This window comes from Magallana gigas, chromosome 8 (assembly GCF_963853765.1).
Source record: "Magallana gigas chromosome 8, xbMagGiga1.1, whole genome shotgun sequence".
In the NCBI taxonomy this organism is placed as follows: domain Eukaryota; kingdom Metazoa; phylum Mollusca; class Bivalvia; order Ostreida; family Ostreidae; genus Magallana; species Magallana gigas.
The window spans coordinates 14,430,357-14,455,874 of record NC_088860.1 but is presented as its reverse complement, the minus strand read 5'-3'; the positions used below and the strand labels follow the sequence as shown (position 1 = coordinate 14,455,874).

The 25,518-nt window shown below is 33.2% G+C and overlaps 1 protein-coding gene across 2 annotated transcripts in view; it reads right to left on the bottom strand.

Annotated features, from left to right (window-relative positions):
- LOC105342085 (G-protein coupled receptor dmsr-1) overlaps window positions 1–25,518 on the bottom strand; it is a 45,527-nt gene that overhangs the window by 17,624 nt on the left and 2,385 nt on the right. The window contains exon 1 of one of the 2 annotated variants that reach the window (XM_034472840.2): window positions 18,406–18,672. The exons of the other annotated variant lie outside the window; for it this stretch is intronic. The gene's annotated coding sequence lies outside the window, so the exon portion shown is untranslated. Of the gene's footprint in view, window positions 1–18,405; window positions 18,673–25,518 lie in introns of those variants that run through there. 2 annotated transcript variants of the gene reach the window in all.

Genomic DNA, 25,518 nt, shown 5'->3' with positions numbered 1-25,518 from the left:
CATCTGCCTGGCTTTTTACGATCAATTATCTATACTGTTTTTAAAACAAAAAACAAAATCCAACATGTTGATACTGTCGATTATTAATCCCGTATGTATGTAATTTATATAACTTAATTGTCAACATCTTCAGGCTGAGAAATATCAACATTTAGATGAACAGAATATGACCTATTTTATTTTTGGAAAGCCAAGTTGTTTTAAGATTCAAACTGCCATAGAGGTGTGAAAATTCAAGCTTCTAAGAAGCGACATCTTTGCCAGCAAAAGATTTTCAGTCCGCCCCGCGAAGACCGAAACCCAGAGGCCAGCGAAGAATAGGGACCTATGCAATAAATATTGAAAATAGACCTGTACATGTTTAGGTACAATTTACCGGCAATTGTTTTTAGTGCCTGCACACGTTATTTCGCCTTACACGGTAAGTAATAACTTGCCAATCCACTAAGCGGATTGGAGTCTTACAATATGTGGGATCTGGTGCCATCTGTAACCCATACAACGTACAAAGTGCAATGGCCGAAGACTCATTGCCCAACATAGCTCTTTAAGTACGTACATGTAATTGCATCATCCTTTGGTATATACGTATCAACCTAAAGATTCCTTTAATGTTAATTGAAGTAGCTGGTTGGTAGGAAGGACCGGTAATGTAAATAATATCGGATTGAACTATTATTTCTAACATGAGGGATGTTGACACTATACTAAATATATTGTACTTGTTCTGATGTCGTACGTGTAAATTCAGAAATACCAGGCATGTAAGATTCTATCCCCAATGGAGTTGGCCACTCGTGTTGACATGAAACAGCTGATCACTAGCAGGATGAGTTGTGTACCAGGGATCATTTTTATCAATTAGTGCTTATATTCTGTCAATGACAGGGTCATGCAGTATGTTAAAGATGTTTTTTCACCATGTTCATTCACATACAATATGATTTCTATCTTGAATTGATCACTGCTATCATATCAGTATAAAGCTACAGCTGCTTCAGATGCATGAACATTCAATTATTTTTTGACGAAAAATACTAGTATTTGCAAAAGTCCAATGGTGAATCTTGGTTGATCATGATTAAGATGAATTAAAACAAATCTGGAAGTTAAATTGCGAGCCTTGCTGAGAGATTTTGGAACGAGCGAACATAATACGTTACAGATTTCAATTTACTGATTTAGTTGAGGAAAACCTATAAATACGAATTGACGTTTACATCGAAGACAACGCGTCATTACTTTATTGGAACACCATAACACCAATCCTGACCCCATAGAAATCGTTTGTTTTCATTTTGGTCTAAATGAACTGTTGATTGGTAAAGAATGTGATTAAACGTTGGAGTTCATCCCAAAGGATTCGATATCAAGATGTAGTAGGCAGGAGTGTCTCCGATTTTTAAATAATTTCTCTTTTTTTTGGGGGGGGGGGGGGGGGGGGGGTAGTTTTCTGGATTCCCTCTTTGCCACAACCAACAGTCTGAAAAAATACTAGTATCTGAAATGGCTCAAATCCGTCCTGAATCAAAATCTGCCTTTCCTTTAATAAACTACAAACTTTTAAAGATTTTTTTTTCAAACATTCTTATATCGAAGAATATTTGTGATAGAAGGACATTTTTAAAAATAAAATCAAAGAGTTATAAATATGTTTATTTTGTTACGCGATCGGCGGACAGACGTCTTGCTTGGGTCTGTTCCGGAGCCATTGAGACGACTTATACAAATCCTTGGAATCCTTTGCACGTCCATTTTCTCTGTAATTTCCTATGACATTTGTCATTATATGCATTTATCTTGACCAATCTCTAGATTATGTTCCTTTCAAAAATATCATACCACTTTTTGTTATGCGTAGCTACGTTACGACGATATTGCATACCAAGATTAATATTTCATTGGAATTTCTTGTCCCAGTCAAGGGATTGTGGAGTGGAATTGATTGACAATCTTTCCCCGGAATAATACTCGTACTAATGTATTCCTTCGCGAAAACTACTCAAACCGGCAAGGTCCATTTTACATGACATAATGTAGTCAGGAAACATTTCCCAGTCTCGAAATGATAATTAATTCAATTGAAATCTGACATCAACAAATAAGGTTTTTCCCTCTGTTGAAACTGCATATCAATGCGATTTTTCATCAAAACACTACAAGAACTGCCATCGATTTGTCAAATGAATTTTTTGACACCACTCTCATTAGCCTAGTCAATTAAATGAAAACCCCACCGGACCGACCATCCTTTATATTTTTCTAGCTTTCCGTGGGACAATTTGTTTCACATTTTAATTTTCTTTAAATCTTTTCTTTAAAATTGGTTTCTAGAATAAGATGTATAAAGAAGCCTTAATGTTCACTCACTTATGTTTTTTTCACAATTTCATTAATTCCCCGGCATATCAATTTGCCTGAATCAAAACAAAAATGAGATTTGGATTTGAAGGTTGGGCACTTGCATTTATTTCTTGCTGCGTTTATTTGTCAATGAGTAAGGTGTAAATAATGAAATTGACGCAAACACTTTGAAACTACGCATTAATACGCATGCTAATTGTGATTACGTGATCGAAAGCTCTTCATACGATTGGACGCTAATATCCATTAATTTTTAAAATCAACAGGAAAATCCGGCCGCATTAGTTCTTTATATGTACAATGTAATTGCTCAAGACAAGACTTAAAACGAATACTAGTATTCTTTTGTTTAGAAAGTTGCTTTCTTTACGGACATAAAAGAGTGGTCTTTATCAGAAAAAAGTATGGAGCCAACTAAAATATTATGTCATATGTGTCTTTTCTTTTCGGGGGGGGGGGGGTGTTGCAACCACTATTGAAATAAAACCACTATTGAAATAAATTATTTCAATAGTGGTTGGGAATGTATTTCATTAGAAAAATCACCTTGCATCCATTATTGAAATAAAACCACTATTGAAATAAATTATTTCAATAGTGGTTGTGTGAACGTTTTTCATTAGAAGAATCACTTTGCAACCACTATTGAAATACAACTACTTTTGAAGTAATCATTTTAATAGAATTTGGGAATGTATTTCATAATAAGAACTACTTTACAGACACCATTAAAGTTCAACTTCTATTAAATTCATATTTTCAATCATAGGTGGGAATGAATTACTTTATAAATATAACTATGTAATCACTATTGTAACACATTTGGAAAGAAAGAAGTTGTATATTATATTTGCAAACTATTTTGAAATGCAAGAAATCTAACGAATAATTTCAAATACACAATTATGTTACAATTTTCACTGCTGAGTAGAAATAAATAACCAATATTCGCAAATAAACATACATATACATTCGTTTTTATCTAACAAACAATTTCAAATACACAATTAAGGTACTAAAGACTTGCATATTTTTGCGGTAATAATAATCAAGACAATGAAATAAATGTACTTATTTTAGGATTTTCACTCTTGTGCAGAAATAACCAATCCTCGCAAATTAACACAAGAAATTGTTTTCATATTTTTTCTCTACCTTTCTCTTTCTATAGATATATCATGCTTTATAAAAATTGTAAATTATTTGTACTAGAAGACAACGTTGTAAATTGCCAGAACTTCTATTCAAAACCCCTGCATATTAAAAAATAATTATAGCTTACATTGTATATATCATTATAGATATATGTTATAATGAATATCACTGTTGAGATAAATAATTTCAATAGTGGTTGGGGATGTACTTCATTATGACCAATATTGAATGAAATAAATTATTTCAATAGTGGTTGGGTATGCGTTTCATTATAACCACTATTGAAATAAATTATTTCAATAGTGGTTAGGTATGCATTTCGTTACAACCACTATTGAAATAATTTATTTCAATTATGGTTAAGGATGCAGTTCACTACAACCATTATTGAAATAAAATATTTCAACAGTGGTAGGGATGCATGTCATTTTAATGCCTATTATTCCAACTGTGCATAGCACTTTCGGTTCCAGATGACAGGTGGTATGGGAAACATGACCATATAGAGGTAAATCAAAGAACATCATAATCAAAAAGGAATTCATTATCTCATAAGACATACTTCTTATCTTAAGAAACTTCCCTAGCAGAAAGGAAAGTGTAACAAACAGACATAAAAATAGACATAAAACTGAAATGCATGATCAATCACTATTGATATACTTTATTTCAACAGTGGTTGAAATAAAAGGTATCCCTAACCACTATTGAAATAATTCATTTCAATAGCGGTTGAAATAAAACGCATCCTTAACCACTATTGCAATAATATATTTCATTAGTGATATCTATAATAATATTTATCAATAAATAATTATTCAATATACAGGGGGTTTGAATAGAAGTTCTGGCAATTTACAAGATGTTCACTATTGTGCAAATTATATACACTATTCATAGGACATGATGTCTGTAAAAAGAGAAATGTACAGAAAAAAATATAAAATTTCAAAGTAATATTTATAAAGAATTTCGTTCTAAGGTACGATTGAAAAAATAATTTTAATAGTAGTTGTACTTCAGCAGTGTCTGTAAATTGATTTTCAAAATGGAATACATCCCAGAACACTATTTAAATAATTTATTTCAATAGTGGTTGTATTTCAATAGTATTTGCAATGTGATTCTTCAAATGAAATACATTCCCAATCACTATTGAAATAACTTATTTCAATAGTGGTTGTATTTCAATAGTGGTTGCAACAGGGGTGGAATGGGGGTGGGGATATTTTAGTGGCTGAGACGCCGGTGTCAAAAAAAAGGGGATGAGGGCAGATATCTCGATTTTACTTGAATTAATTTTTCCAGCAATGAAATAATAAGACCAACAATGTTTGTGATACATGTACATCTGATTTGACCACAAGAAGAAAATGGTGCATGCATTTTACATTAGAGTTTTTTTTGGTCTATAATGTGCTTTCATTAGTGGTTTACCCCTTCGGAACACATTAATAATCTATTTTGACAAATCACAGATGCTCCGTCGTTTAAGTGAGTACGAAATTAGTGAAACTGATTTCGATTGATTCGGACGAGGTTCTTACAAATAGGTGAAAAGGGCCACAAATTACCTCATGACATGAAACTTACAAACGGACCATTTTTTAATTTCCGAATTTAAAAATATCCTATTTGTCAATTATCACTAATTGACTGCTTTGAAAATTATGATTTTTTCCAGAAAAGGACGCATCTAAATATTTATCATCCGAAAAATCTAGCAACTCTGTAAATAATCGAGATACGAGTCCTCCCTACAAATTTAGGTTGACATTTATGAATTGTAGTGATGTAAATTAGCGGCCCAGTCGATGTGTATCTACCAACATGAAGAGTTGAGTGATTGTTAGTTAAAGACGTCTGGTCTAGCGGAATATGCATCTTTGGCGTTTGAAAAGGTTACTGAAGTTCGAACAAGACTGGCTTGGCGTTTAGTCGTCCCTAATACAATCAATCGGGTAATAAGTAAACTCACAAAGATCTGCTTAACTAACAACATTATTGGAGAAAATATATGGTCGTTTGTATTGAAGCACTTAGTTGATAGCCATTAAAAGGATCCGTTGATGGAACTTTCTGGTGTCTGTTCATAAGAATTGCCATGTAAGAAAGGTTAGAAAAGAAACTTTAGACTTCTCGAACTTCGGTCTCGAAGTTGGCATTACAAACTCAAGCTTTGGTGCAAGAGTCTTTCTTCCTCACAGATCGACCAAAATTAATAATGAATCAGATTAGTTATGTATAACTATGTGAATGTTAGTTTGTTTAACTATCTCGATAGTATTTGTCCCTCCTCTGTTTGGTGTATAATTAACTGCAGAGCTGCAAGTAGTGTGAAATTGGTTAAATTATATGTACATATTCTTTTCGAGAAAAAAATTGAGTGGCAGTAAAATAAAAACTACAACATTCTGTAACATATGATGTTTTATTCGTTTTGTTAAAGAAATGTCATCATTCCTGAATTTATGTATTCGTTTCGTCTGAATAAATGTTTTGATTATCGTTCATGGCTGTCGTCCGTATCCTTATGCTTGAGGTTTTTTGACAATTTGCACAGCTAGCCCACGAAGTGAAACACATACTAATTTATTTGTAAAAATTTTAACTTGAATCTCTATGCTCCGTGAACAGAAATCAGTATCTGATTTTTATTGTTTTACCTGTTTTTGAAGCTTTCATTACTTGTGATTTATTAAGGACATCTTTTTCTGGCTGTAAGCAAACATCCACATGTTCAGAGGTACGCCAAAATGTTTATGACAACAACACAAGAATGAGTACTAAAAGGCGCCCAAGATCTCTGAGCATCGGGATATATATCATCATAAACCAAGCTGCGGATGCAATATAAAATCGATTGCCTTGCAAGATGTCAGTCGTGTATATCTAAATTAAAAAAACCCAGTTTTGAACAAAACTGTTTTGCATGGTTAAAAAAATGTTTTATGAAAAACTTAATGATAGCAAATAGAAGACAGGATGAACTTCAAAGACAATCCTAACTCCTTTATGCATACACTCCCGGTGATAATGGGAACATTTGTTGTGATCAGATTTGATTATGAAACAATTTACATACTTTATGCTCTCACGAGATTTGTACGTTCACCGGTTGATTAGTCAGTGCAAAGTTCATGAGTACTAGACGTATAACATTTCTTATAAACACACTGCGAAAGTATAGTTATGACAATGGAAATCTTTCACAGTAAGAAAATATGTCACGACAATGGTGACATGTGCGTTTTAAAACAACTCGACAGCACAAAAAGGCCCCACCAACCCATGAATTTGGACGACTCCTACCTCTAGACAGTGACAACGAATAAACATTCCTTAATTTCACTAAATAAAGCAGCTAAAACATGTATAATCCATTTAAATCTTTTTGAAACCAAAACCCCGCTTCGATTTGTTTTGATGCTACATGTAATTCGTCTCTGGATATTCATGCGCGATCTTTAATATTTCAACAATGAAATTATTCTAATGATGTGATATTAAAGTTGTTTAATTGTTCAAGTCTGCTGTTTTGATCATTTTGTGTATCTTTGTCATGGACCTATATTGTTTTGAATGGCTTAAACAAGAGTCGACTTATAATAGGAAAACAAAAACCCGGGAAAATTCTAATAAACAAAAGTTCAGTGATCTTTAGTTGGATACGGATGAGACAGGATGTTTTGATATTTTCACTCGTGCTCCGAACTTGTAAAAAAATCAAAACATCCTTTCTATGAGTGAAATTATACAACACATTGAATATCCTCTTGGATGCATGAACGATAAAAAACCCTACAGTAATTTTTCGTCGGGCTCTTTTTTTGGGTTCTTCCAATTCTTTACAAAATCCTTTACATTCATGCTATATATCCCTCAAAAAACTTTTGAATTTGCAAAAGTAAACCATTTTATGGTACGTCAATGGTCGCACGACGTCATTAGGAGCATTCCGGAATATTTTACCGTTATTGGCTTTAATATTAGTATAATGTGATTAATGGTTTTGTTTATATTTCTTGATTTGAAGTTGTGTTTTAACACATTTTAAACCATTGTGTCCCTGATTTTCTTACATGATGCATGTATTAAAACATGACTTGGTTCTAAACTTTAGTTTTTTAATTCCACACAACTGATTCGATACATGTACTTTCATACCTTGTATTTAAATATCACTAACGTGAATACGCTACATTGTAACACAATATCCATTGTATGGTTTAGCAGAATCAGACATGAGGGTGAAATCTGAAGATCTGCTTTCTTAGGCAATTTTTCTTCATAATCATCGGTCAATTACTGTTTTTAAGTCATAAAATTTATCAAAGGTGCCAGTCAGTGCACTATTGAACAGTTCGCCAATCTTAGAAGAAAAAGAGAAGATCAAACCAAAATAGAATATCCTGATCGCCATAAATGTTTGTAAAATCCCTGATACAGAATGTTAGCAAGTGCATTACCCTTCATCAGACAGGGACTTTGTTACATTGTGTCTCGGTGGAACCTTACTTCAGATAAAATTGATAAAAACACGTTTTAAACTGCTATACAAATCCTACTAAAGAAGCGAGTTTGGCATTGTAGCTCAATTAAAAACGTGAAAGCGAATCCGAAGCGAGGCTAACATGAAAACAAAGCAAGATAAAATTCAAGTAAATTGTAGTAATTGATCTATACATATATGTATATGGAGGTGTGTCTCATTTTAAATGAAAGGCAATAATAGTACATGTATATATTTAAACTTGTCTCTTGTTAACCTGGTTTTCTGGTTATTGAAATGGTGAATATGGCGGGCGGACAGGCGGGCGGCTGCCAGGTTACCCCTATTGTACGGATAACTCATCCAACTGTTCTTAAGATAGGAAGTTGCTGTTTTGCAGATCAATTGTACATGTATATATTAATGATGTGCATAATACGTGGATTTGATTTTTGATAATTTATGAAAAAAATACCAGCTGTTGAACGTTGTCATTTTTTTTTGCTGTACATTGCATATAGGGTACCCCTATTGTACGGGTAACTCCTCCTACAGGTTTCAAGAGAGGAAGTTGTTGTTTTGCAGATTAATTGTACATATATCAGAGGTGTGCATATTATTTCTTGGATTGTGTTTTTTGATTAATGAAAAAATACAAGCTGTTGAACTTAGTTATTTTTTGCAGATTACTGCATATAGGTACTCCATTTCTATGGATAGGTACTTTGCAAAAGTTTATTAATTCAGGGTTGAGAAATGGATTATGGATACTGTTTACATGAAAGAAAACCCGGGTTGCTGTCACATTGACAGCTTTTCGCTTGTTTTTAAAAATTGCATTATTAAGAGGAACAACATTTAAAATTAAGGAGATTAAATGAAGATGTCCGCCTATTGATTCATTCAATTATTTATAAACTTAAAACGAAGCAGTTATATTATATTCATCACAATTAACAATCTGGCAGTGTAAAAAAATCCCTGTACTATATCTCTGTGACAGACACTAAGGACATGGATACCCCATCTTTATTTTTTTTTAAATCCAGGCCAACTTCCATTTCATTTCTTGCTTATGTTTATCTACATGTATACTTACAAAACAAGCTTAAAAAGACAAACAAGTTACAATATCAATAATGTACACATGTATACTTTGTTGATATTGTAACTTGTTTGTCTTTTTAAGCTTGTTTTTTCATCCAGCACTACATGCCAGTCGAAAAAACCCGCTTTATACGGACATCTCATAGATTTGGAAAGGTTTCATTTTCAATAAGATAATAAGCAAAATAAAATTTCTTTTGGAAAAAAAATTGATTGTCGACCTCATTTTTTTTTAAACATTCATTTGTCCATGCCTGAAGTTTTTCGGAGGTACATTGTGAAATTGCATGGTCACCAATATCATCATGGACTATCAGGTAAGAAACATTTTTTCTATCCGAATGTATAACTACGCGTGTTAAAAGTCAAAAAGGTCATTTACAATGTAGTACCAATGTGTGTGCTGTGAAAAAAAAATCAGGAAATACCATTGGACCATTGACTATTGTATGAATTGGTCCTTATCATGATTCTAAGAAAGGTTCAAGCACATTAGAGCATGATTTTTTTCTATTGATTGCATGAATGGGTCGAGCACAATAGAACATGAACATCTTCTCGTGCTTCTAGGGTAGGTTCAACCGCATTAAAACATGACCTTCTTCGCGTACTGTTGGGAAATGCTCCAGAAGCAATCGAACATGAACTTCTTCGTGTGCATTTAGGAGACTTTATGTTCAAGAACATTCGAATATGGACTCCTTTCTATGATTCTGAGAAAAGTTCAAGCAGGTTAGAACATGAATTTCTACTCATGATTGTAAGAAATATTCAAGTTCGTTACATATATATCATGAACTTCTCGTGCTTCCATGAATGGTTCAAGCACATCTTTAACATGGACTTTTTCTCATGATTCTAGGAAGGTTCAAACAGATTAGAACATGAATTTCTATTCACGATAGTAAGAAAGATTCAATCTCATCATGGCATAAACTTTTACTTGAGCTTCATGAAAGGTTCAAGCAGATTGTAACATTGAATTTCCCCCCATGATTCTTTGAAAGGTTCAAGCACATTAAAATATGAAATTCTTAGCAAAATTCTAAGAAACTAGGGTATAAAAGATTAGAACAAGAATTTCTTCTCAATATTCTAGGAAAGGTTCGAGCAGAATAAAATATGAATTTTATGATTGTACGATAGGTTTGAGCACACTTGAACGTGAACTTCTCGTGATTCTAGGAAAGCTTCAAGCGCATTAGTTCCTCGCGTTCTTTTGGGAAATTGAATTCTCAAGAAACAATCGAACATGAACTTCTTCTTGCTTGTGCTTCTAGGGGACCTTATGTTCAAGCACATTCGAATATGAACTTCTCATGATTCTAAAAAAGGTTTAGGCTGTTTCAAACAGTTTCTCATGATTCTAGGAAAGGTTCAAGCAGACTGGAAAACAAATTTCTATTCATGATTGTAAGAAAGATTCAACCTCATTAAAACATGATTTTCTTGTGCTTCAATAAAAGGTTCAAGCAGATTAGAACATGACTTTCTTTTCGTTATTCTAGGAAAGTTCAAGCATATACGAACCTGAACTTTTTTTTCATGATTCTAAGAAAGATTCGAGCAGATTAGAATATGAATTTCGAAGCATAATTCTAAGAAAGGTTCAATCAGATTAAAACAAGAACTTCTTTTCATAATTCTAGGAAAGGTTCAATCAGATTAGTACAAGAAATTCAAAATTGTATGAAATGTTCAAGGACATTAAAACATGAACTTCTCTTGATTCTAAGAAAGGTTCGAGCACAGTAGGAAATACAGTTTTACTCAAAAATCTACAAATTTAAATGTTCAAACATTGGAGAACAATAATTTCTTTACATGTAACAAGCAATGACTAATTGTTTGTCTTCATGCAGCCGATACATCGTCCTGTCTTGAGAAGCCTTTTCTCTCTTTAAAAACAAAATATATGGAACTCGCATAACCAGCCTCAAGATATGCTTTTTAAACGATGAATTTAGAATAGTAACACATTAAAGGCAGGTGCAGCATTAGTTCCCAGAATGTGACGGTAAAATTGATAAAAGTAGATTTTGTATTAACAATTTAAGAAACCAATTTATTTACATCCAATTTATAAGCCTTGTTTTTCAGATAAAGCCAAACTATTATCTTAAACGTCTGTAATCGAACGACTTTTACAGTGCTAAAAAGAAAAGGTCACACATCATTCCAAATTCAATCAATTAGTAAGAATGTCCGCAGAATATAGAGAATAGATTAATACGTCTGGCAATGGGAATAAACACTATAGCAGGGTGCTATCAAACGCGAAATAAACTTTCCAACTAATTTCAAATCTTGTCGAAAAGTAGATAAAATAGCGCTTAGAAGTCTCAAGTGCTTAAAGTCGGCGATGATTGAGTGGAAAACATGAGCAGAAATCGATGGGCTCTGTTGATTGGAATGAATGATTTATCAAAAGCAAGATCCTGCATTTTGCCTTCATGGCCAACGACTTTTTACATCATTTATGTTGTAGGCACAAGAACCATAAAAAAATATTTATGAGATTCTACGCTGATATTGACAAATTTCAGAGAAATCGCATAGCTTTGCCATTTACAAGTTCTTGAAAAATTCGATGTATTAGTCTACCAATTTGTTTTCAGGGGTTAGAATCCAATGATCGAAGTAAAACATTTTTGCCTAGGATTGAACGATATATCAAACACACTTCAATTTTTTAACATTTACATGTGTATCTAATTTAAAAGCAAATTGCATTTAGTTTTTCGAATTTGCTAGAGAAAGCTGAAGAAATTGACATTTTATTGTGGTAGATCCGTTAATATGTATCTATTTTGATAGTTCTCTAACATAAATACATTATACCGGCGAAAGTGCTCTTGCGTTATTTTTAACTGAAAATTACTTCTACATTATCCAAAACAATTATCCTTAAATTGTACTCTATATATTTGGTTCACACCATGTCTCGGTGATGCTTGGGTTTTAATGATGGAACAGCAAGGAATGAAATTGATCTCCCCCTCCTACGCCTCTTTGTGAGTTCAAAACAAAATAATTCCGATCAGTCATGGCTCTCTCTAGAACAATGCAATATACAGCGCATTCTTATGAAGTTGGTACTGTTGCATATATTGGTTAACTTAAGACATTTGAAAATAAGCATTTTGTTTTTTAAACTGTCTTCGTTAGATTTAACTATCTATCAAACAAATGATAAAATGATTCCGGAGATAACTTATAAGTTTCTGTTTTGAATGATTAAATACTTAAAGTTTGAGATTACTATAATGGCCACAACCATTAAGCCGTTTAAACAAAACGTAAACATCGGTTTCAAAAATATCAAATCAAAATTTCTGTATATGGTTGTGTTATATGAAGACATTTGATTTTAAATGTCTTTAAGGTTGTCATTTTTGGTTTGTCGGGGTTTTTTTTTTGGTTGGGGAGGTGAGGAATTTTAATTCGAATAAATTTTATATTATGACAACAAACCATTGTTGCACATACTATGAGTTTAAAAATCGTGTCATGTCCATAAGGTGTGTGTAACATTTATGTTGTTGTAGTGTTTTCTGAAAAAAAAATCAAACCGCTTCTCTTCCCGAATTTCTACATAATGATTTACCAAAGATCTCGTAATTGACAGAATGATCTAATTAGAGAGACTATTTGGAAAATTCTACCAGATATGGAGGCGTGCAATTGATGTAACATGTAACCCTACATACATCTAGGTTCGAAGCAAAATTGATAGAAAGTCTAGTGCAGCTTTATATGGAAGAGGTGAGAGATGTGATCATTCTATTGACTCCCGCGTGATTTTTCAGTCTGGGGATTTTATTAAATTACGATGTAATGAATTGCACAGATAGAAATTAAACTTTTATTAGCAGTAAGTGTCCCTTCACGAGAAATGATTGATGTTCTATCCAAATGTCTAAATTAGAACTGGTAATTAACAGATCGCCTTTCCATTGCAAGTGCAGCTTCATGAGCAAATGCAATAGACATCTGAGAGTGATTTGCATGGTAAGGTAGATGAGTTAATTGCGTTTTATTCAAACGTTTCGTATGACATGTCTCGCCTTCAAGACATTAATGTTGACTATCATTTGAGTGTGGTCATGACACTAAACGTAGAATAATACGTAGTAAACGGTATATATTTTTTATATCTATATATTGGCTATTATATTTCATAATCATCCTTTTAAGATATTTCAACTTCCTTTTGAAGAGAACAGTTCTTACATGCTGAAACCTTTTAAAATGCACGACGTAATTGGTATATAAGTAATCGAAAAAAAAATTCTCTCTTTGCCAAGATCTTGAAAGGCATATAATGCAAGAGAGCACATTATTCCCCGGGACTCGGCAACTGTCCATGTACCTCATTAAAGACTGCCCCGAATCAGAAGTGCAAACAGCGAGCGTTAATAAGCCCGAATTTGTACCACTCGAGAGACGGACGCCTCGGTAAAAGAAGAGGTAAAGTGTATTAATGAATAAAGATTCTCCTGGTATTAGTTCTGAAGTAGAGACTTCATTACAGCTTGTAGTGGTGCCCACTGAAGCAAACGAGTTCTTTGAACAAAATAAACTACGAATCCACTAAATACGTTTTTCAAATCAAACAAATGAACTAGAATGAGAAAAAGAACATAGCGGAAGCTATCGAAATGCATTTAGGGTAAATTGGCTGGTCTCTTTTAAGCTCCATTGTCCATTTAATCATTATTATTTTTGTTCATACAAGCAGATTGTCCTAGAAAAATACAGTTTAATTTAAATGAGCCCCTGCGTTTTTTTATTTGTCCGCTGAGAGAGATATAGACCTTCACCAACTTACATCCCTTAAATTGTTCTCTTTCTAACGTAGAATTATTTAAATGAAATAAAAATGTTACAGATTTGCAAGCGTCTTAAAATCCAAATGCATGGTGGCTTGATATTTATGCCGAATCAATATGTCTGGTTTACGCACACATACTTCGTTGTTTTCTAATGTGTAAATTTTAAAAAACCCAATAAACTATGAATTACGTTATTGCTGGTTAATGCAAATTCCCAGTAGAAACATCCCACCCCTCAAAATAAAGACGAATATAAAATATATTTTATTTATTCTTCACATTAAAGTGTGTTCGTCGACACATTTTCCAAACTATTTTACTCATTAAAATATAATTGTTAAATAAATCGGGAAAACTACTGCTTTCTTTAATGAAATACTAGGTGACATTGTTTTACCACCACTTGTCAGATAACTTTGTCTAATTTTCACTTTTTCAAATTTAAAAATTCAATACTAAAACGTTTTAACGCCCAATTAATGCCATCCAGTTGGTTCATTATTTTTTTACAAGTCGACATAAGAATTTGAAAAGTCGACATAATAATTTTTTAGTTTGACATCATGAATTGAAAAGTCGACATAATTATCTAACAAGTCGACATTATATAAATAGTGCCCGTTTAGGAGGGTAAGAGTTGAAATTGACACCCCGAGAAAAGCGTCGGTTGACAATAGTTTTCTCGGGGTGTACTGAATGTCTTAATTTTAAAGAAAATTTTACTACTTTTATATATGAATGACGTGAATTCTTTGGCGAACCGTACGCGCATAGTTTACGGCATGTAACAATTCGTTGTGTTACCCGTTGCTAAGTGTGTTGCTAACGCTGAGGGTAATAGAACGGATTATCAACTGCGTCTAAACCAATCAGATTTCAGTATTTAACATGAAAGTATAATAAAATCATCTGACAAGTGGTGGCAGATTTATGCTACCATAACATACAGAGGGTTTTTTGTTGTTGTTTTTTTCAAAATAGTACCTTTGTTTTACAGTGTCCATGACAGACATGAGATGCACAGTCAGTCTTGGAAGCTTTAGGCTAACACGTACTGTAAACAGTATAAATGTTGGATGATTGGCTTTTTTCCTTAATGTTTATTATTGCTTATCTTCAAAATACTATTATACATTTTTGCCGCCTTTATGTTTAACATGTTTGTCTGAACAAGATTTTTTTCACGATAAAAACGGAAAAAAAATTATGCCCCCAAAATCGTGTTATCTAAATATCTTCCAAATGTCACTCTTTTTTTTTGGTCATAACCAATTCAACCAAGTGGGATTTGAAAGCGAATAAAATATGTTTGATCAAAGAAAGGATCAGTAATGCCTACCAGGCTTCCGGTATAAGCGAACTAACTATTATAGAATACTCAAAGATTTTTGTACATTTTAAATTCAGTTATAAAAACCGTGTTTATGAATATGCTTCTCTAATGTTTGTTTTAAACTAAAATTATTCCTCGTGATCCATTCTGGAAGTTCTATAATCTATTAAGGAGCGTGATGGAAAAAAAAGTTTTTCGTCCTCATCATTATTAAAAAAAAATAAACGAGATTGGAAAAAGTTTTTTTAAGACGATGAACATTTTGCTATAATATACAGTGTTTAAAGCTGGCAACAGCGATTTTGTTGTACGTATAACATTTTGTCAATATGAACATTATGAACAGATGTTAGATCTACGTGTATACAGGATTTACATTCTGACATAGTTTATGGTTGAATCTTGCACTGTGTTACTCATAAACACGTGTCATTATTTGCTAACTGCACAGACCCAACATAAAATCGAACAGGATTTAAAATCTATTGGAAAAAAAATCATCAAAAATCTTTAAACAGCTATATGTATTTGACGATAAGATTAGAAGTAACTGTAGCATGAAGACAGGTCCGTCGCTTACATTGACACAATAGCAATGAGTTATCCCTTTATTTAATGTAATTTCTACGAAGAAGAATCTCGATGTTATATTATTGAATGTTTTGTACACCCTCTACCGTAGCAATAGACTTTTACGCAGTGAACAACGCTTTAATATGCAACGCTATGAGAAGTAAGTAATCTATATATTTAATTCATGTATGCACAGGTGCTTGAGGACAGGATCGACCCCCCCCCCCTTCCACCTCACCCCCAGGACTTTATTTTTCTTTTTTATTAAATTATCCTTTTTTGACATATTTCTAATCTAATTTATTCATTCATTGCCCAAAATTTATACCTAAAACAAACATTTTTTTAAAAAAATCATGTATAGAGGTTCTGATTTTTAAAAAAAATCTGATTTTCAAAAAAAAATGTTTGTTTTATGTAATTTTGGGCAATGGATGAATTAATTAGATTAGAAATATGTCACAAAAGGATAATTTAATAAAAAAGAAAAATAAAGTCCCGGGGTGGGGGGGGGGGTCGATCCTGTCCTCAAGCACCTGTGCATGTATGTACCGAAAATATGCCATGCTGTTGTTAAAATCTATATTCGAAAACACAGAATGTGACTTTTATCTTTCCTTACTATATTTATTTCTGGAGCAAAATTCCCCAAGAGATTTGATAAAATGTCGTTCTCTGTGAGACCAGTATATTGCCGTTAGCTGATGCTAGAGGTGGCTCGACACAATAACGTATTATTTGTTGGCTCTAAGTGTATCTTCTTAAAGATGATTTTACAACAAAGAGACCAATATAGTCTTCTTATCATTTTTCATGATTTTGCTGTTAATAAGAAACGTTTGAGATAAAAAAAAAATTTCATAATTATTGCATGATATAATTATCTGATAATACATGTACATGTCAACGACGGTCAGGTAAACTTATTTTCAATAGATATAAGTTATAATATAATTAAATGAAAGTCGTTTCTTCATTGATCGTCTTACTGTAGTACACACAGGTACAAGTTTTATGTCTGATTCACGCTTCCTTACTTAGTAAACAGACTGGTGTACGAGACCATTCTTTTTGCGACAATACTTCAGAAACCAGTTGCACACACTTCGTCTTCTGAAATGGTTTCATATACAGAATGTGCTATAAAGAGAACTCGTGCATGGCGGCCCAATTTTCGTGGTATTCGTGGGTAGTACTCCTCTATGATCGAATTTACATCCCCGACGAAAACAAAATATATGAGTTGGTTTTCTTACTTAAACTGAAAACAGACGCATCTACGAAACTACATTCCCACGAATATGCAAAAATCCCACAAGCCATGAAAATTGCCCCCCCCCCCCGAATTTAAATGATTCCACAGTATTTGTACGTGTACGTCAAAAGAAATCGAGGCTATGTTACTTATCTCCTCTGTTTCTTATCGTGATTCAACATTGAACAATACATAAATCTGACCGTCAAGTTCTAGGAAAATTGGTCGTCAACAAAATTGACCAATCATGTTCTCCTAAATATGAATTTGCTAGCTATAATAACCTTTTATTAGAAAAAGAAAATCCAGTGCGTTTTAGCATTAAAATTTGAATATTTTCTTATGTCTGGGTTATTTTTTTTCTTCAAGTTAAAAAGGTTTGAAAATGGTAAAGAGCATTCAACAACTTTATTCTAATTATAACAACTCTTCAGTAAGCACATTTACTAGTTTTGACATTACAAGCTACCTATCTTAAACTATAAGTCGACTTACAGAAAACAAGCGTAGGCCAAAATCATGATTTTAAACCAATGATGTCAAATCAAGGTGAACCTTTCAAAAAAAAATTAATTATTTGAAATGCGTCATCTAAGACTACATTTTGCTTTTAAACCTATGAATTTAAACAACCTTGAAAAAATGGCATATACTCTATACAGATAAATGTGTTTGTCAAAAGAATTGACACAATACAAATTGTTTGTTTTCTACATATGATATATTCTTATAAAACATGCATCAAGTTTAACCTGTTTTTATACATTCCCACACCTTTGTTAATGATGCAGTTAATTTTTCTACTGACACTTAACCAACAGCTGTTTTGCTTTAGGGACTTGCATCGGAATATGATTGCGTGCATAAAACAGCCCTGAACTTACAGCCATCTTTAAAAAATGATGCAAAAACGACACAACAAGGAATGACTTTATAGCAGTAAATTCCAATACGCATATAAAAGAAGAAAGACTCCCAAGACTTAAACTACATGTAGCTAGCAATACCGAAAAAATGATGCGAAAAACGACACAACAAGGAATGTGACTTATAGCAGTAAATCCCGATACGCAAGACTCCCAAGACATACTACATGTAGCTAGCAATACCGAACACTTACGAATAGGAGTCTTCAGCTAGCTAGCAATACCGGACACCCAACACTTTAAATGACTTAAAAAGACATGATCAATATGTTTGAATGGAAAATTAAAATTAATGTTTTCAAATAATCAAAACTGCAGAAATCAAAAAATGGGTAATGTAAGATGAAGATATATAAATCACCCACCTTTTTCAAATCAGTGCATTTCCAGAATAAACATCAATAATACTTGCATTAGTTTTCGTCGTCTGTGCACATCGCAGAGAGAAATTTATGATGCTATTTGATCAGCAATTATTAATCATTCATTAATGAAACTATCACATCAGTCAATAGCTGTATATGGCAGCTTCGACACTCACTAGGCGGCACAAAGTGTAAACCGTCCAATGTTAGGTAAATCCCCGAGGGATTCCGAAATAACTTTACTCCCGGAGAAGAAGCTTCGGCCATAGTAAGGAGATTACTGAAAATCCTAAACGATCGTATGAATTATTCATATCTCTTTGCAATAGATTTGGAGGGAAATAAACGAAATTACCGACTTGATAAAAAGGGTATTCGAATATAACATCGAAACGCCAAGGCTGTTCCGTAATGATTCAAAGTAAAGGAAGAGAAATATTAAGAATATCTTAAATTCTCACATACACTGTACCTAGGATGCGCTCCTAACAAGCGTAAACAATAATTATAGTAATATAGTTATATTTTTAAAGTTTTTTAAGGTGTAGAAGTATTTTACCAAGAGCTTAAACTTTGGGTAGTTGTGTCAAACAACGCGACGTAGGCCTGTCTATTTCCAGGCACGTAGCATCGGGGGGCAGGGGGGCTTCCCCCCCCCCCCCACTTTTTCCCGCAGCAACTATTTTTTTAAAATTTACATATAAAAAGTTGAATTATCATGGAGTTGCCCCCCCCCCCCCCACTTTTTTTGGGAGTATGTAAAAAATTGATATGAAAATAAGAAAATTAGGAGTGAAATTGATATTATATACTACGCCAGTCCCCCCCCCCCCCCCCCCCCCCACCCACTCACCGATTAGGTTTTTGTAGAGTTTGGGAAATTATAAAAAAAATTTGGCTTGTCAAGTTTTTTTGGATGAGTCTGGCCCCCTCACTTTCAAAAACGATGCTATGTGCCTGATTTCATCGTTGGCCACTCAACTATGGCTCATTGAAATCAACAAGGTTTGTCTGGCTTTCGAGCCAAGACTACGCAATCTGTGCATATTTTGCTTAAAACCAGCGTCATTTTGAATTGTTTTGACGCAAGAAATAGATGGTTTCCGAAAGTCCAAACTCGTGTTAAAATAATTCTATTTACTAAAGATAATTTCTCTCTCTCTCTCTCTCTCTCTCTCTCTCTCTCTCTCTCTCTCTCTCTCTCTCTCACACACACACACACCATTCTCAGACACCAATTTAACAGCATTGTGTAAAACGTGTAAATTTCTTCCTTTCAGTGGACACATTTTGCACATCAGACGTAACACCAATATCGCTATTGGTATATAAGAGAATTAATGATCGTATATATAAGGGGATAATCAAATCATACTACTGTCATTCGTTACGTCGTCCTGAAACGAACTGACATACAAAAGGATGGCTGCAGGAATCCCTGCACATTTCTAAAGCAATCCAACGCTGAAACATCATATATTCATGTGGAAAGAGGTTGTGTCGTCAACAAACTACCCATCAGATCTAGTACCTTAAATTTTCGGACAAAATTTCTTTTGCCATAAAATACTTTTAATTAAAGAAAAAATCCTAATATTTTATCTTTAAATTTTGAATATTTTCTATATCTTTATACATGCATGCAGCTCTTCGTCTAAAGGAAATTGATTTAGTATAAAAATGACCACGGCCATCGAGTCCTCATTAAACTCAAATTAACTGGACAGTTATGAGTTTTGTTTAAATGTGGGTTCCAATAGATTTGGTTCTTAGCTGACATCATGTATCAGATGAGAGTATACTAAAACTTTGTGTTCGATCAACAGATCGCTGTTTGTCCTATTATCTAAGCCGCCATCCCTCCCACTCTTTTCTCCTGAACTATAAAAACACCAACATTAAATGAATTCGACACTTATTCCGTTCTAATCCGGTCCGTTTTTCTCCGATCCCGATAAAGGCTTGCCAAGTTTACAAATAAATCAGACGAGGGATGCAATTTGTTCTGAGTGAGTATCATTGTGTGACCGCGTTTTTATCGCGATGGTTTGCAGGGAGGCGACTCGTGATTTATTGCGGTGCATTTTCTTTTATCTCCATTCTATGGCTGCCTAGGCTTTGTGGATGTATAATAAATGTTTTAATAAAACAACGATGAAGACGAAGGGATCCTGTGTGTTTCCTTGGAATGCTATCAAACCATCGCAGACTTCTTTTATATCAGATTTATGCCATAAAATCAATAGGAAAATGATCTTAGATGACTTTGAATTCCTTTGAAACTTCCTGTTGCGATGCATTCATACCGGCTAAACTAATGTTGTTTAAGAATTATTTACATGCTGGCAAATGTTGCTGTTTATATTAATTATCTGGCTACCATCTTATGACTAGGAACGCTTGCGTTTCAGTTTACCTGCATATCATTTTTCCGAGAAAAAAAACCTTTTAAATATAAGTGAATTAAACAAAAATGTTTAAAAAATGCAAGATGCCCTTGGACTTTAACAGTCAACTGAAGATAGCTTGCAAAGAATCTTTAGAAATGATTATACTGCTGCACTATGCATTATTAGTTTAAAAATATTTTTTTTTGAAATTGGTGATTCATGAATGTTGTTAGCATTGCAGAACAAAAATATTTATGACCGCAACATGTACCTTCAAAGCCCGCGCGAATCGCCAAATAATGCATTTTAGTGTTCGTATTTACAATTTCTCTAAATTATTCAATCAATAATGTGAAAAACATGTAATAAATAAAATAAGTGTACACGTAAAATTATTGTTTGCCCGTCAGCACATCAGAGAGAGGGAACAGCCAATTGTCCAATATTTATACGAACGTTACCATGGTTACTACAACTACTAAAATAAGGTCAGCCCGTGGTAGTCCCTGAAGTTTATGCATGTTACATGTAGCTCAAGTTTTGATCGAGAAATAATCTTTTCAGGATCAACATCAAAAGTATACAAATAAGACATCAATGAACGATGTAAATATAATTTTTTTTAGGCTTTATTGGATTTGATCACGCCCCGACCAAAATTATCAACCCAGAATAATCAAAGAGTGATTCCTTCTTACTAATATTTATAAAATTTGCAGCAATTGTACGATAAAATGTTTGAATATAAATAAGCAAACCCCACTTGCGCCCCAAATATACGTTTATGAATTTATTGCACGTTATTGTACATGTACAGAATCGATATGTAGTATTATAACAGGCAAAGGCACTGAAAAATGTCAATATATAATGATAATAAATATTTGTATAAATGCTGATGTTTTATTTGCTAAACAAGGCAGTGAATCAAAGACATACGCAGATAGATTGTCCTGCTGGATTGCATAGATTTCAGTTTTGCCAGTGTCTGTATGAATTACAATTGATTTTATTTAGAAATTAAAAAAAATACAAGTGGTTTATATTTGTTTATAATGCATTGCATATGATGTAGCACATCAGATTTCTATCAGCGCATCAGGTGTCTAAAGAAATTCGTCCTGTTCGGTTTTAATCTTTCTTTTTATTGTAGAAGAGATCCTTCATTTGAATAATGCTTCCTCTTTACCTAATTATGTTCGGTGCAACTGAAAATGACATAGTGCTTGAATTTTCAATGTTTGTTGGAATGCACAAAAATAAAAATGATTGAGGCTAATTTTACATATTCATACAAAATGTCAAACCGTCAAAGAAAAATGATTTGGTCAACAACCAAACCATGACTAAAAAGTATTAAGTTTACTTAAGGTTATCCATACTACCTGGAACTTGTTATAATATAGGGAATTTGCAATTAAACGATGATCATTTATTATGAATTAAAAAAAATGTATTGAATAAAAACAGCAGAGTTTTTCACGATTACATAAATTGCATAAGTCAAAAAAGGATAGCTTTCGATGTATGTGAGGGATGGAACAACTCATTTTTCTGATACCGTTGCGTTTTGGGGGTTGTGGAGTAGAGCTTTTTTTTCTTTTAACTTGGACCTGTTACTACATCTACAGAATAATCAGTTTCCTCTAGACATATTCATTGATAACGTCTTCAATTTATAAATAAATTTTATTATGGTAGCCTTGTTTTTCATATTAAGACTTTCTTGTTTCGCATTAAATTTTTAAACAATTTAAAGGGCAATTTTAACATATATGATACACAGTATTTAGTATTTTTCGTTGTTAATTGCCTATTTCTTTTACTAGTAAAATGCATGACTTTTATGCAAGTATATCTATATCATCTACACCAGAGGTCTGTTCCGCAGGGTGAGCACTTGTTAACATTTGGGGGACAGGAATTCTGGCGAGCACTCACATATCGCTAAACAGGACTCAGAAATAAACAGCACATCCCACCCAACAAATATTTTGAGGATCCGAAATTTGGTAAACATCAAGTTAGTATTGTTATAGCATCTGTGTTTACGCAATTATCACAAATTTGAGGTTATTTACTTTTTATAGCTCCTGTCGCCAAAAACCAGATATTATTTTAACCCATTCCTAAAGGATAAATTTCTTGAAATATAGATGTGAAAGAATTTTTAAAGGGTGCAAAAAAAAAACAATAAAAAAAATCTTTATTAACTTGTTACATTATTCAGATTATTCTATAAATTGAATTCCATCTGCAGTGCTCACTTTCGATAAACGTTTTCACGGGGTTGAGATGCATCCGGATGATTCAATTCATAAATCGATGCCGTGGATTACTCAACAATGGTTTATAGCCCTTGTGATTAATTTGTTTTTAATTGGAAACAAATGCGTTGCTGCAGTTTCTTGAACTTTATATGTAATGCTAAATGATTGGGATTGGGAATATCAAAGTGCTCTGTCTTGTTGGGAAAATACCACACAAATTTTTTTCTCTGAATTAAAAAGAGATAAGGTCATTCAAAATAAACTGATCTCTCTTACCACGCCAATGGAACGTGTTCGTGCAAAAATATGGCGGCAGCGCTTTACGAATGAGATAATCTGATCAGGTGGTGGAGGAAATCCGATTTACGAAAACGTGTAACATCTTTGACAGTATGCTCCTAATGGAGTACATCTCTAAAACAAAACCACTGTGAGAAAACCCCCCAGAAAATATTGCTATACTTTAAGGCTTCTGGAGAAGAGTTTATAGGATCTTAACAATGCAGTGTCTTGGGTATCCGACGATGCTTCCTACCGAAAGTTCAAGATTTGGTAAATGATTTCATTGTCTATATTTTTGCAAGATCCATTATCACGTCAAATTTCATTTGATCAAAACCTTTTCCCCGTATTTTCTGGCTTCAGCAAAGAACTTTATGTAGAGAAGTCAAATATTTTCTTCCTATATCAATGCAAGTGGAATCTTGTGAAAAGCAACCCGAAACCTACATGTATTATTGTGTTAATTAATAAATAAACACTAGTAATACATTTCAAATTTCATAAACATCTACATTTAGGCTACATGTACTTTGATTTACCAGATCTTGACTTAAAGATATATTGTATTGGCACATTTTGTTTACTTAAGTGTACCCTATATTTTATTCTTTCTAAGTGTGTTATTCCAAACCGCCTGAATGCTTTAAAGGAGAGAATATGGCACGATTTAAACACAGAGGTACAAACCAGATACTGAAATGAAACTTAATTGCGATATAAAATCAAGGACACTGTTCCAGGAACCTGCCTAACCTGCTCTGTTCGTGTTGAAATTACATTACCAGTCTTAATTGATGATTGCTTTTAGCTAAATGGTGATGGAATGGATTAAGAGCGTGTTGCAAATGCATAAATCGCACGATAATCAACCATCGCTCTGTATACAATTCAAGAAGTCAGTTTTCTGTAACTTGTTGAAATTTTTAGCATTTATAGGTTATACACTGTAAGTATAATTATTATGTAAAAATCATTATTCATGTTATTAAAAAAAATGGATTTGCATACCGGCTATGGTTCCTATTTTTAAAATGTATAACAACTATGTCAGGTTTATTCATAACATACATACAAATAATGTGTTAAAATAATAAATTATGTGACAATCGATGTGCCTTTTAGAACACATGGTTCGATTAAACAAGTGATTCATTGCAAAATATTTAGTCTTTTTTCAATTTAGATTGTAAATTTAGCACAAACGTAAATCAAAGGAATGTGAAATGCTTATTTGTAACCGAGTAATGGGTGTAAACACGATCGGAAGCCATTGGTTAATTGTCTTAAATTCTAAAAATAACAAGTCTCTTTTAAACTAAACTTTATTTATTTTACAACGATTGATAAACAAGTTCTATAACTTATATCAATATCTTTCGTTGGCACGGATGTTAACGCGAGGGGGCCATTGATGTGGGAGGAAGCCTGAGTGCCCGGTGAAAACCCACGTGTCCAAGCGGGCGACCACCATACCCTATCACTTACAACCAATGTCGATCACAGAGATCAAACTCGGGTGGCAGCGGTGATAAGCGAAATCATTGTCCACTGCGCTACTTGGACACCCTTAAAGCAAGCATTTCAGGAAAATATATTTAAGGAATAAAAATCATTCTTTGAGTATTATGAGGTGATAATTTTGGTCGGGGCGTGATCAAATGCAATAAAGCCCGAAAGGCTTTATAATAGATTTGATCACGCCCCGACCAAAATTATCACCTCATAATAATCAAAGAATGATTCCTTATTACTTATATTTATATAATTTTAAACCATCGTACGATTAAATATTTAAAAATAAATAAGCAAACCCCGCTGGCGCTTCAATTTGGCGTCATTTGAAGTTATGGGTTATATAGTACAAAATCGATACGTACATGTAGTGTTATCACAGGCGCAGACACTGGAAAATGTAAATACCTAATGAGCGTTTTAGGTACTATTTTCTTGCGAAGATCGATATATATGCATCAATGTATCCATATTGTCCATAAATATAAACTTTATATTGTAAATGTTGTATATACGTATCTCTTTCAATATCTTTTCAATTATCCCTTCAGTATGTGAAAATTTGTCACTTTTTCGTTATGTTGCATAGATGGGAAAGCCCGTTATTGTATTTAAATTTACAATTTATACATTGTATGGCGTGTGTGTTTGTAAAGAAA